This window comes from Palaemon carinicauda, chromosome 8 (genome assembly GCF_036898095.1).
Source record: "Palaemon carinicauda isolate YSFRI2023 chromosome 8, ASM3689809v2, whole genome shotgun sequence".
In the NCBI taxonomy this organism is placed as follows: Eukaryota; Metazoa; Arthropoda; class Malacostraca; order Decapoda; family Palaemonidae; genus Palaemon; species Palaemon carinicauda.
In genome coordinates, this window is record NC_090732.1 from 118428973 (window position 1) to 118442619 (window position 13647).

At 43.5% G+C, this 13647-nt stretch overlaps 1 protein-coding gene across 1 annotated transcript in view; it reads left to right on the top strand.

Annotated features, from left to right (window-relative positions):
• Positions 1 to 13647, top strand: part of ND-19 (NADH dehydrogenase [ubiquinone] 1 alpha subcomplex subunit 8) — a 108713-nt gene that overhangs the window by 24794 nt on the left and 70272 nt on the right. The gene's annotated exons all lie outside the window — the stretch shown is intronic.

The window sequence follows — 13647 nt, forward strand, 5'->3', positions numbered from 1 at the left end:
ATTATTTATGAGATTTCCCAGTTATTTTGATCTCACCTGAAAGTGACATTGCTAATATATTCAAAGCATGAGCGTTTCTTCCTTAAAATCAAAACAAAAATGTTGTTCCTATACAAATATGAACCATCGTTCTTTTAAAAGAGATAAAACAAAGCTGGAGAATACGTCAGTTAAAACCTTTCTTCATAACATGGTGTAAACAGCTGATCAGTAATTAACAGGCTGTGAGCAAGAAAGGCCCATCCCTCTTCTTGCTCATTGAGTAGTCTCATAACAGCTGTCCATAAGGACAGATGTTCTTCCAATGCTGGGAGATTGTTGATTTTCACTTTCCAGTTTATTTTCTTAGGTAGTCTTGGACACTTGTACCCATTAATGACAATACAAAAGGCCTCCTCAACTTACAAACTTGATAGGTTTTCAGATGTTTGTAGGTTGAATTTGATTAAATTTTGGCTTAGGGTAGGCATAAACTGTCTCCCATGCCTACGATTGCCAGCTTGCAGAAGTCGACAAATAGTCCTGTTTCAAGTGAGATAAAGATCAATTTCATATGAAATCAATATCGGATTATTGTGAATGTTTGTCCTGCTTACCGTATTTAATTATATAATATTGTTTATTACAGTATGTCTCTATCTTATTACAGTATACAAATTTTGATACAATAAGTGTTATTTAAGATTTCAGTTGGATTTGTCTTTGCATCTTAGAATGTTTGTAAGTTGAGGACCTTCTACAGCATCTTGGGACATTGTCCTTGGGTTTTACACGTTTAAGGAAAACATGTCTCCTACAATTCGATCGGCTAGCCAAATATAAACGCAGGACTCTCACCTTTGTTGCCCTTGAATCAGACTTCTCTATCAGTCTTCTCTGGAGTCAGAAGGGATGAGTTCTTTCCTGAAGGAATACAGTACTGTATCCTTCTTCAGATACATGGCCCCTTGAATTATAGTGAACCCTCGCTACTTCGCGGTTCGACTATTGCGGATTCACCACTTCGCGGTTCGACCATCGCGGATTCACCACTTCGTGGTTCGACCATCGCGGATTCACCACTTCGCGGGTTTTTTTCCATTACCCATATATATATGCATATCGCGGATTTTCCGGAGATTTCGAAAATACCGCAATATCTGAAGACCCCAAATACGATATTTCGTTACCTGTAATTCCATTAATACTGTAATTAGTAATATCTGCTCTTACTGATTGTTCATTGCATTACATATGACATATAATTAAGCACAGAAAGAAATAAAACACGAAAAGAGAATGTGATCATACGATAATTCAGTACTGTATACAGTACGTAGTAAAATTAAATTGAACATGAAACGCAAATCAGATGCAGTCATACCATATTAGAATGGTGTAAGGCTGCTGTTGGCTACTACTGTACTGTACTACAAATGTAATGGATGTGCTTCTTTTCCATGAATCTTTTGTATGTATACGTACGTAGTACTGCATCCAATAATATTCTTTGTTGCAAAAATCACATTTCGAATAAGCGTACGAGAGAGAGAGAGAGAGAGAGAGAGAGAGAGAGAGAGAGAAAGAGAGAGAGAGAGAGAGACACACATCCTACAACAAAAGCGTAAAATAGCGTACGTAAAGCTATTATTATTATTATTGTTGTTGTTGTTATTAAAATTATTATTATTATTATTATTATCATTATTATTATTATTATTATTATTATTACAGTATCATTATTTATTATTATTATTACAGTATTATTATTACTGTACAGTATACTGTACGCAGGGTATCTTGTACTTTGAATTGGTAACCTACGTAGCATATAAGACGGGTTGTGATTGGTTCAAGCGCTGATGATGACGAATCAGAACCCAAGTTTTGTAATCTAGCCTGTGATTGGTGTTTTGACCGCTTCTCCAACCCGCAGCATCTCTTTCCGCGGTCACTTTGTCTCCCGCTGTATCGCTGTGTTGACGTTGTTAAGTTATTGTGAACTTTAATCTGTGCTGTGCGTGACTGTTTTAAGTTGAACTTTTTGTTGAACTTTCTGTTAAACCCTACTGTACAATGTCTCCCAAGCCTTCTGCTTCTACTAAGGCTGGTAGTGAGCCTAAACAGCACCGAAAGATGATGACGATTGCTGAGAAGGTGACGCTTCTCGATATATTAAAAGACAGTAGAAGTTACGCGGCCGCAGACCTCGAAGACCTGACGAAATCGGGCAGTGAAGACAGTGAAACACAGGAAGAGATCCAAGAAAATGTCGAAGAAACGGGCATAACATTAGAATGGCTTGCCAAGCTCTGCAAGCTTGCGAATGAGATGAAAGAAATGTCGCAAGAGTGGGACGAGGATATGGTTCGTTCTGTACAATTCTGCACCAAGATTGATGAACACATGGCTCCCTACAGGATGCTCTTGCGAAAAAAGAAGCAGCAGCAGCAACTTTCGATCACAATGCCCTTGGAAGAAATTGAAGAAGTGTCTCAGGAAGAAGTTGAAGAGGTGTCCCAGGAAAAGACACCTCCATCTGAAGAGACGTAAAATACTATTATTGGCTGCACAGTAGAAGACATCATCAGCTTCATCATCATCATTTCTACTGTGCAGCAAATTCATCGCCATCATCATTCAAGTTTTTCTTGAACTTCTTTTGTGGTGAGTACAGTAACAATCTTTATTTTTTACTTTAATATTCTAACATTTTAAATATTTAACTTAGCCGGTGAATATATAATAGCTGCTGCTCCAGCGGCTCGACAGAAAAACACACAAAAACTCGCGAGCGATCGCTATGAAGGTTGCGGGTGTGCCCACCAGCGCCAACTATCGGCCAGATACCGCATATGCATGTAAACAAGCCTCAATTCTTCTCTGTCGGCCTTAACGACAAGACGTATCATTACTCGCTGTATAACCTGGAGTTTTCTCAACAGACTTGGTGAAGTACAGTACTTCATTTTGGTTTGAGCTTTCGCAGTGCAGGTGTTTTTCCTCGACTTAAACTCTTGAACTCTTTTTTGGACAGATTTAATTGTTGATGACTTGGATTGTTTTTTGCACTTTCTTTGACTAATTAAAAATGGCTGACGCTTCTCAAGTTCCTAGATTTCGTAAGTGTAATGCTAGGGATTGCAATAGGCGTCTTCCAAAGGCATCTCTCGACCCACATATTGTGTGTTCTAATTGTCGGGGTAAAACCTGTCAATTAGGAGATCGGTGTGAGGAATGCGTGGGCCTTTCGGAATTCGATTGGCTCGAATATGACAAATATTCTCGTAAGCTAGAGAGAGATAGGGTGAGGAGGAGTTCCTCTAGATCAGTAGATTTTTCCTCTCCCCATGCCCCTGAACCTAATCCTTCCCCTGTAGTAGTTGTGCCTGAACCCCCTACTGGCACTCAGGAACCATCAATGCGGGACATGTTACGTGCCATTCATGCCTTGGGTGAAAGAGTTGAGTTATTAGCAACAGATCGTAATCAACTCATGGCGGACGTTAAAGAGCTAAAGTGTCAGAGTGCCACAGCGGAAAATCGTGGGAAAGTGATTAGTGCGCAAAGTGTTTTCAGTGTTGTGACCGAGGGTTCGTCTGTTCGTGCCTGTCGTTCGCCTAGTCCGAGACCTCTTGCAAGCTCCCAAGCCCAGGGGAGAAGTAATGTCGTACGACTTATGGGTTCGAGAGGCCTTGATCAGCGAACAGACGTTCCCTCTATGGTAACAGGCGTGTCTCATCAAGACCGCCCCTACCATAAGACGAGAGAGACGATTTTCTCCTCGTCATCCGAAGGCTTTTCGCATAAGAAACCGTGGAGCAAGGTTTCAAGGCCCTTGAAGCGAAAGTCGGTCCCTTCAGGACAGGTCCAGCGTCCTGGTTGTAGCCATTGGGACAGCTCTGACCCCTTACAGTCATCGGAAGACTGCTCGCCGCCTAAGCAGCAACGTTACACAGGCTCAGAGAGTCTTGGTGTAGGCAAGGTTGTGCTGTCTCAGACGTTAAGCCCGTCTTTTACCGCACCCATTCCCGTTGATCCTAAATGAGTTGTACTGCAAGACATGCAGATCAAGCTCGCCTCCCTTATGGAAGACTATTCTGCTGAAAAGGTTCACGATGATCCTCGCCGCTTAGCTAATCGAGATCCTGGCCTTCAGCCGCCAAAACGAGCTTTTGCTCGTCCTGTTGACGTTGGCGTTGCTAAGTCACGTCAATCGCGCTTTGTAGAGCCTCACTCGATGTAGTCACGTGTTGACTTTCAGCCGCATTTGGACGTTCAGCCACTTCCTAATGCTCTTGTTGACGTTCAGGACGTTCGCCAACCAGCGGAGTTGACTTGTTTTGACGCTGAGCGTCAACCACCGCAGTCTAGAGTTGTTTTGACTGCTCAGACTAGGCAGTCAAAACAGTCTCGAGTTGACGTCGAGCGTCCTCCCCGCTCCTGTTGTTGTTGACAGTCAGGCTGTTAAGCAGTTAACATGACGTAGCGTCCTGGACTGCTACTACTGTAATGCACCAGTGCGTGTGGAGTCTGCGTGTCAAGCATTGCCAACCCCTTTGCTTGTTACTCAGCAGTTGTCGGATGAAGATCCTTCAGATGAGGACGTTGCTGACCCCTCATCATGATGATCATCCTTCGGATGTAGACGAACCTAGAACGATTCCTCCTTCAATGGACTTTAAGAAAGTCATGTTAATTTTCAAGGAGCTTTTTCCCGATCACTTTGTTACCGTTGCTCCTCGTTCGCCACCGTCTGAGTTTGCTCTAGGCTTACCTGCTAACATGCCAGCCTTTACTAAGCTAGTGCTCTCTCGCTCTTCCAAGAGAGCTTTACGACTTTTAGGCGACTGGTTGGATACCAGGAGGAGTTTGGGGAAGACGGCCTTTGCCTTCCCTCCGTCAAAGCTCTCGTCTAGATCGAGCGTCTGGTATGCCACGGGAGAAGTTCTCGGCTTGGGAGTCCTGCCTCTGCCCAGGGTGACTTCTCAAGCCTCGTAGACTCTCCCCGCCGCCTAGCCATGAGACGCTCGAAGATTAGTTGGTCCTCCTCGGACCTTGACCATCTGCTGAAAGGCGTATACAGGGCCTTTGAAGTTTTCAACTTCCTTGACTGGTCATTAGGAGCTTTAAGTAGGAAAATCTCGTCGGCTGATAGAGATGTTTCCTTACTGATAATGTCATGTATGGATAAAGCCATCCGCGATGGTTCCAATGAGCTCGCCTCCTCTTTTACGTCGGGAGTCTTAAAGAAGCGAGAGTCCCTTTGCTCTTTTCTTTCGGCAGGAGTTACTCCCTGTCAGAGATCAGAACTGCTCTTTGCTCCCTTATCAAAGTTTTTGTTTCCGCAACAATTGGTTAAGGACATAGCTTCTTCGCTTGTGCAGAAGGACACCCATGACTTGATGGCGTCCTCTGCTCGCAAGGGGACTCCTTCTACATCCTTTGCTGTAAGACCCAGGATCGACACTCCGGCATCCAGATTTATCCCACCCTTTCGTGGCAGAGCTCCCAGCAGGGGAAGTACTCGTGCCGAGGGAAAGAGAGGAAAGAAGAGAGGAGCCAGGTCCTCACGTGGCAGAGTCTGACTGCCCACAGCCTCAGACAGCGGTAGGAGCCAGATTGAAGAGCTTCTGGCAGGCCTGGGAGAAGAGGGGCGCAGACCAACAGTCTGTTCGGTTGCTCAGAGAGGGATACAAAATTCCGTTTGTACGCAAACCTCCTCTAGCGACAACTCCCATCGACCTCTCTCCCAGGTACCGAGAGGAGTCAAAGAGACAAGCCCTAAACCTAGAAGTGTCTCTGTTGCTAGAGAAGGGAGCGGTGGTGAAAGTCTCGGACCTTCAATCACCGGGGTTTTACAACCGTCTCTTCCTAGTCCCAAAGAAGACAGGAGGTTGGAGACCTGTGCTAGACGTCAGTGCGCTCAACGTTTTTGTTACGAAAACAAAGTTCACTATGGAGACCACGAAGTCAGTCTTAGCAGCGGTCAGAAAGGGAGACTGGATGGTCTCTCTCGACCTACGAGATGCGTACTTCCACATTCCTATACACCCAGATTCCCAACCGTTTCTGAGGTTTGTTTTCATGAATGTGGTATACCAGTTTCGGGCCCTGTGCTTTGGCCTAAGTCCTGCTCCTCTCGTGTTTACGAGGCTTATGAGGAATGTGGCAAAATTCCTCCATTTATCGGGAATCCGAGCCTCCCTGTACTTGGACGACTGGCTTCTCAGGGCTTCGTCCAGTCATCGCTGTCTGCAGGATCTTCATTGGACATTGGATCTGACCAAGGAATTGGGACTTTGGTCAACCTAGAAAAGTCCCAGCTGATTCCATCCCAAACTATACTGTATTTAGGGATGGAGATTTGCAGTCCAGTTTTTCGGGCTTTTCCGTCTGCCACCCGAATAGATCAAGCCCTGCTCAAAGTCCAACTAATGTTGAAGAGAGGACGGTGCTCAGTCAGGAATTGGATGAGTCTAGTAGGAACTCTATCATCCCTGGAGCAGTTTGTCTCGCTAGGAAGACTACACCTTCGGCCTCTCCAGTTCCATCTAGCCTTTCACTGGAACAAGGACAAGACGTTAGAGACGGTCTCAATCCCGGTCTCCGAACCAGTAAAGGCATGCCTGAAATGGTGGAACAACAATATCAGTCTGAGAGAGGGACTTTCCCTAGCAGTTCAGAACCCAAACCACGTACTATTCTCAGACGCGTTGGATTTGGGTTGGGGTGCGACCCTGGACGGTCGGGAATGCTCAGGTCTGTGGACCTCAAGTCAGAGGAGCATGCACATCAACGGCAAGGAGCTTTTGGCAGTCCACTTGGCCTTGATGAAATTCGAAAGTCTCCTTCGAAACAAAGTGGTAGAGATCAACTCCGACAATACCACAGCCTTGGCGTACATCTCCAAGCAAGGAGGCACCCACTCCCTCACGCTGTACGAGATCGCAAGGGACCTGCTCATTTGGTCAAGAGATCGAGGAATCTCCCTGTTAACGAGGTTTATCCAGGGCGACTTGAACGTCTTAGCAGACTGTCTCAGTCGGAGGGGTCAGGTAATTCCTACGGAATGGACCCTCCACAAGGACGTGTGCAAGAGTCTTTGGGCGACTTGGGGTCAACCCACCATAGACCTCTTTGCCACCTCGATGACCAAGAGACTTCCAATCTATTGCTCTCCAGTCCCAGACCCAGCAGCAATACACATAGACGCATTTCTCCTAGATTGGTCTCATCTGGACTTATATGCATTCCCACCATTCAAGATTGTCAACAAGGTACTGCAGAAGTTCGCCTCTCACGAAGGGACAAGGTTGACGTTGGTTGCTCCCCTCTGGCCCGCGAGAGAGTGGTTCACCGAGGTACTTCGATGGCTGGTAGACTTTCCAAGAAGTCTTCCTCTAAGGGTAGATCTGTTACGTCAGCCCCACGTAAAGAATGTCCATCAAAGCCTCCCCGCTCTTCGTCTGACTGCCTTCAGACTATCGAAAGACTCTCAAGAGCTCGAGACTTTTCGAAGGAGGCAGCCAGTGCGATTGCAAGAGTGAGGAGAGCTTCTACCATTAGAGTATACCAGTCGAAGTGGGAAGTCTTTCGAGACTGGTGCAAGTCAGCATCTGTGTCCTCGTCCAGTACCTCTGTAGCCCAAATCGCAGATTTTCTTTTACATCTTAGAAAGGTTCGCTCCCTCTCAGCACCCACGATTAAGGGCTACAGGAGGATGTTGGCTTCGGTCTTTCGACATAGAGGCTTAGATCTTTCTAACAATAAAGATCTCCAAGATCTCCTTAAGTCTTTCGAGACCTCTAAGGAACGTCGTTTGGCAACTCCTGGATGGAACTTAGACGTGGTCCTAAGGTTCCTCATGTCAGACAGGTTTGAGCCATTACATTCAGCCTCCCTGAAGGATCTCACCCTCAAGACACTTTTCCTAGTGTGCTTGGCTTCGGCTAAAAGGGTCAGTGAACTTCATGCCTTCAGTAAGAACATCGGCTTTTCTACAGAAAAAGCCACTTGTTCACTTCAACTTGGTTTCCTGGCCAAAAATGAACTGCCTTCTCGTCCTTGGCCTAAATCTTTTGATATTCCTTGCTTATCAGAGATCGTAGGCAACGAACTGGAAAGAGTATTACAGTGAACCCTCGCTACTTCGCGGTTCGACCATCGCGGATTCACCACTTCGCGGATTTTTTTTCATAACCCATGTATATACATATATCGCGGATTTTCCAGAAATATCGAAAATACCGCGATGTGACCGATGGTGCGAGATTGGAGAAAGTAAGGAAAATTGAATCGTGATTGATTTTCAATATAAATGAAACTTTGAGGGGCAACAAAGATATCATTTGTTAGAGAGATAGAGAGAGGTAAGGAATGGGAGGTAGTGAAAAGTAGCCCACAGAGAGAGAGAGAGAGAGAGAGAGAGAGAGAGAGAGAGAGAGAGAGAGAGAGAGTGTGAGTGTGTGTGTGTGTGTGTGTGTGTGTGCTTATGTAATATCAACTGTATACTGTAGATGGTTTGAATAAGTTAAGAAATGGTATAAATGATACTTTTTTAGTGTATTCGTACACACTCAAGAGCGGCAGCTAGATGACAGCTGATCTAATCACAGCCAAATGTCAAAAAAAAAAAGAAGTCAACAATACTCGATTTTTTAAACAAACCCGAAATTTAAAAACAAAAGTACACGCTTTCTTAATGTGCAATTAACTATTTAAAGAGTGGCAATTTTCTAGAATAAAATGATATTTCCCAAAAAATAGTGGTTTGCTGATGAAATCGGATGCCGTATTTTTAGCTATGATTGAAATGGATGTAGACTCGGCCTAATTATTTCGTTTCGTATTTAATTGACACTAAGAAAACTAATTTTAGTTTCTTCATCTAAATGTAAGTATTGTATAACACGAAGAGAGAGAGAGAGAGAGAGAGAGAGAGAGAGAGAGAGAATCAGCTGTTGTACTCAAATGGCGTTGTGTTTTTGTTTCGTGAGAATTTCATCGCCACGACTTTAACAACAACATACTGTACTGAACTTTACAGTATTATACAGACTACTGTAATATGATAAAGTAAAATATTTGTAATCTATTTTATATGAAATGGGGCTATTTTTTTTTTTTTGTTTAAAATTTACATTTACGTATGTAAAACAACTCTCTCTCTCTCTCTCTCTCTCTCTCTCTCTCTTGTAGATTGTTTTCCTGCTTTGCTACGTATGCATGATTTTATATAGATATGGTAAATAATATTTGCAATAACATATTTTATTAAAGCTTTTACTGTAATATCATTATTTATCACTTTCATCATGCGCGTTAAATTCCTTAGTTTGTTTACTGAGCGTACTTTATGACGCCGTCGTTTCAGGCGGCGTCATAAAGAAAAACATTTCATTTGGAAGTCCTAAGAAAAATTAAGTAAAACATTAGTAATAACCAAATCAACATACAGTGGAACCTCTACATACGAATTTAATCCGTTCCAGAACCAACTTCGGATGTAGAAATTGATCGGATGTCGAAACGAATTTTCCCATAAGAATACATTGAAATAGGATTAATCCGTGGTTGAGCCCAAAAACCTATGATAACTTCTTAATAAACTACTACACATAACTTTCCCATGAGAATAATGAACACTAAATTAGATAATAGGCATGTAAATAAGAAGAATAGACATGTAAATAAGAAGAATTAGCAAAAAATGATAAATAAGAAACGGGTTTTTAGCGTCACTTTACCTTAGAAACTCCAGCGCAGGTGTTGTTTGTCTTCGCTACGCAGAGAGGAGAGAGGAGACGGACGGACGGCGAGGAGGTAGAGAGGTTAACTACGATAAACGTAACACTACCGTAACTTATTCTAACTTACACTAAGTGAACTTTAACATAACTTAGCTTATTTTTTTTTTACATTTTCTTTTTTTCTTTTTGATGATTACGTAATTTTAATCACTATCACTTACATTTAAAATTGACTGAATTTCTTTTGCTTCACTCTTTTCCGTTTTCTGTGTTTCGCTTTCTTCCTCTTCACTCTTTGCCGTTTTCTTCGGTTCACTTACACCCTCTTCATCGCGAGTTCGCTTCGCAGTTTTTTTAGAGAAAGCATCGATAGATAATTGCTTCGTACGGCTTTTCAGAATGTTTCGAAAGTGCGTTAGGCAAACATCATCGAATTGAGAAACTACACGACAAACCTGCAATTTCTTTGGATGGTATTTGTCGATGAAGTCGACCACGTCTTGATATTTTCCTAACACCTCTTTTATTTGCGCTGAACCTAACACATGTTCTACCTCCTCGCTCTCTTCCTCGTCATCACTCATGTGCTCCGACATAGCATGGAGTTCCTTGAGCTCATCCGTCGTCAGTTCGTCGTGATGTTCGGCGACGAGTTCCGTAACGTCATCTGCGTCGACCTCCAGACCCATGGACTTGCCAAGGGAGACGATTTCCTCTACGGCTTCCGCTGCACCGACCACGGGATCAGGTTCGGGGTCAAAACCCTCGAAATCTCGGGGAGAAACTGCATCAGGCCACAGCTTCTTCCATGCAGAATTGAGGGTCCGTCGAGTTAATCCCACCCAAGCCTGATCAATGATCTTTAAGCAGTGCACGATATTGAAGTGGCCCCTCCAAAATTCACGCAAAGTTAAGTTGGTGCTTTGCGTGACATTAAAGCACTGCTTGAATAAGTGCTTGGTGTACAGCTTCTTAAAATTAGAGATGACTTGCTGGTCCATGGGCTGGAGGATAGAGGTGGTATTTGGTGGAAGATACAGCACCTTTATGAACTTGAATTCATCGAAGATATCATCTTCAAGTCCGGGGGGGTGAGCGGGTGCATTGTCAAGGCATAGCAGGCACTTTAAAGGCAATTTCTGCTCATGAAGATACTTCTTCACAGAAGGACCGAAAACTTGGTTTACCCATTGCACAAAGAATTGCCTAGTGACCCAGGCCTTCGAGTTGGATCGCCAGAAAACATGAAGCTGATCCTTATCGACGTTGTGTGCTTTAAAGGCCCTAGGGTTCTCCGAATGGTAAACAAGCAAGGGCTTGACTTTAAAGTCCCCGCTAGCGTTGGCACATAGAGCAAGAGTCAACCGATCCTTCATTGGCTTATGCCCAGGCAATTTCTTCTCTTCAGCAGTGATGTAGGTTCGACTCGGCATCTTCTTCCAAAACAGCCCGGTTTCATCACAATTGAACACCTGCTGCTCTACGTAGCCTTCTTCCTTAAAGATATTTTCGAATTTCTTAACAAAGTCAGTTGCAGCCTTTGTGTTCGCACTAGCAGCCTCTCCGTGGCGAACAACTGAATGAATCCCGGACCGTTTCTTAAATTTCTCGAACCAGCCACGAGATGCCTTGAAATCATCTGAGGAAGGCTCGGTTGAACTCTCCCCAGCATCACCCACAGAGCTCTCCTCCTTCAAGTCCGTAAAGATGGCGTGCGCCTTCTCGCAGATGATGGTTTCGGTGATGGTGTCGCCAACGATCTCTCTATCCTTAATCCACACTAGTAGAAGTCGTTCCATCTCTTCTATGATAGGGGTACGGCGTTTGGAAATTATAGTGATCCCCTTAGAAGGTTTCACTGCTTTAATAGCTTCCTTCTGTTTAAGGATTGTCGAGATCGTCGACATATTACGGCCATACTGTTTAGCAAGTTCACTCACGCGGATGCCACGCTCATGTTTTTCAATAATTTCCTGCTTAATTTCTATAGAAAGCATTTCCTTCTTCCTTTCTCACCACTACCCACTACCACTGGCAAAACTAAGCCTTTTTGGACCCATGATTTACGTAAATTATCGTTAATGGATGCACGTAAAAAATCACGATTAATTCACAGTTAATATCACAACGCAAAGAGCACAACCGCACGAAGCCGACGAGAACAGAGGACTGACCCAAGCCGCGCTAATTGAGCGTCCCTCCGAGGTCGATGTGCTGCCTTCTATCGGCGGAAATAAAAAACACTTCAGGCGCTATGAACACCGACTACGCGTACGAGTATTGTTTACTTCGGGTGTCGAAAAAAACATTCGGGTGTAGAGTCGGAACGTGTTCGAATTGTACTTCGCGTGTCGAAAAATTCGGATACAACCGGTACGACGAAAATTGCTACTTCGTGTCGAAATAAAATTCGGGTGTAGAGTCAAAAATTTGCTCGAATTTTACTTCGGATGTTGGAAAATTCGGATGTAGATACGATCGGATGTAGAGGTTCCACTGTACTGTACTGAATAATCAATATAATCGATGCAGAAACTAACCTATACACAGATGTGTAAATGCGTTTGTTTCTTCATTATAATCAGAGATAAACGTAAACAAAACATTGGTTGCCATTTTTTTATCGTGCTTTTTGGCGTGTACAGGAAACGCATAATATAAAGTCGCCCTTAATATTTGTGCCTGTTTTAGTTTAGGGTACGTTAGTACATGCATTAAGTGTTCTGTACATTAAAGGGTAGTTTGTTAACAGTACTACGTACAAGGGAAGGTTTTAAAAGTCTGAATATACATGTTAAATAAATAGGTAAATATGGTGTCACTACTTCGCGGATTTTCACCTATCGCGGCCGGGTCTGGAACCTATCTACCGCGATAAACGAGGGTTCACTGTATGTCCTGTTAGAGCTCTTAAGTTCTATTTAGCTCGTACTAAGTCATTACGAGGTAAATCTGAGGCATTATGGTGCTCGGTTAAGAAACCATCATTGCCTATGTCAAAGAATGCTTTGTCATATTTTATCAGATTTTTAATACGAGAAGCTCATTCTCACTTGAATGAGAAAGACCGATGTTTGCTTAAGGTTAAGACGCACGAAGTTGGAGCTATAGCAGCCTCCCTGGCCTTCAAGCAAAATAGATCTCTGTAAAGTATTATGGACGCGACTTTTTGGAGAACCAAGTCAGTGTTCGCGTCATTTTACTTAAAAGATGTCCAGACTCTTTACGAGGACTGCTACACACTGGGTCCATTCGTTGCAGCGAGTGCAGTAGTGGGTGAGGGTTCTACCACTACATTACCCTAATTCCAATATCCTTTTTAATCTGTCTCTTGAAATATTTTTAATATTGTTTTTTTGGGTTGTACGGAAAGCTAAGAAGCCTTTCGCATCCTGGTTGATTTGGCGGGTGGTCAAAGTCATTTCTTGAGAGCGCCCAGATTAGGGGTTTGATGAGGTCCTGTTTGTATGGGTTGCAGCCCTTGATACTTCAGCTCCTGGGAGTCTTTCAGCATCCTAAGAGGATTGCTGGGCTTCGTGAGGAAGACAGACTTACAAGGCAGAGTAATCGTCTAAGTCAACTTCCTTACAGGTACCTATATATTTGGGTTTTGTTATATTATAACTGTCAAAAACTCTAAGCATATACGCTGTAAACTTAATTAACTCTGGTCTCTACCCACCACCTTGGGTGTGAATCAGCTATTATATATTCACCGGCTAAGTTAAATATTTAAAAATGATATTTTAATTATAAAATAAATTTTTGAATATACTTACCCGGTGAATATATAAATTAAAGGCCCTCCCTTCCTCCCCAATAGAGACGCAGCGGGACGAGAAGAATTGAGGCTTGTTTACATGCATGTGCGGTATCTGGCCGATAGTTGGCGCTGGTGGGCACACCCACAACCTTC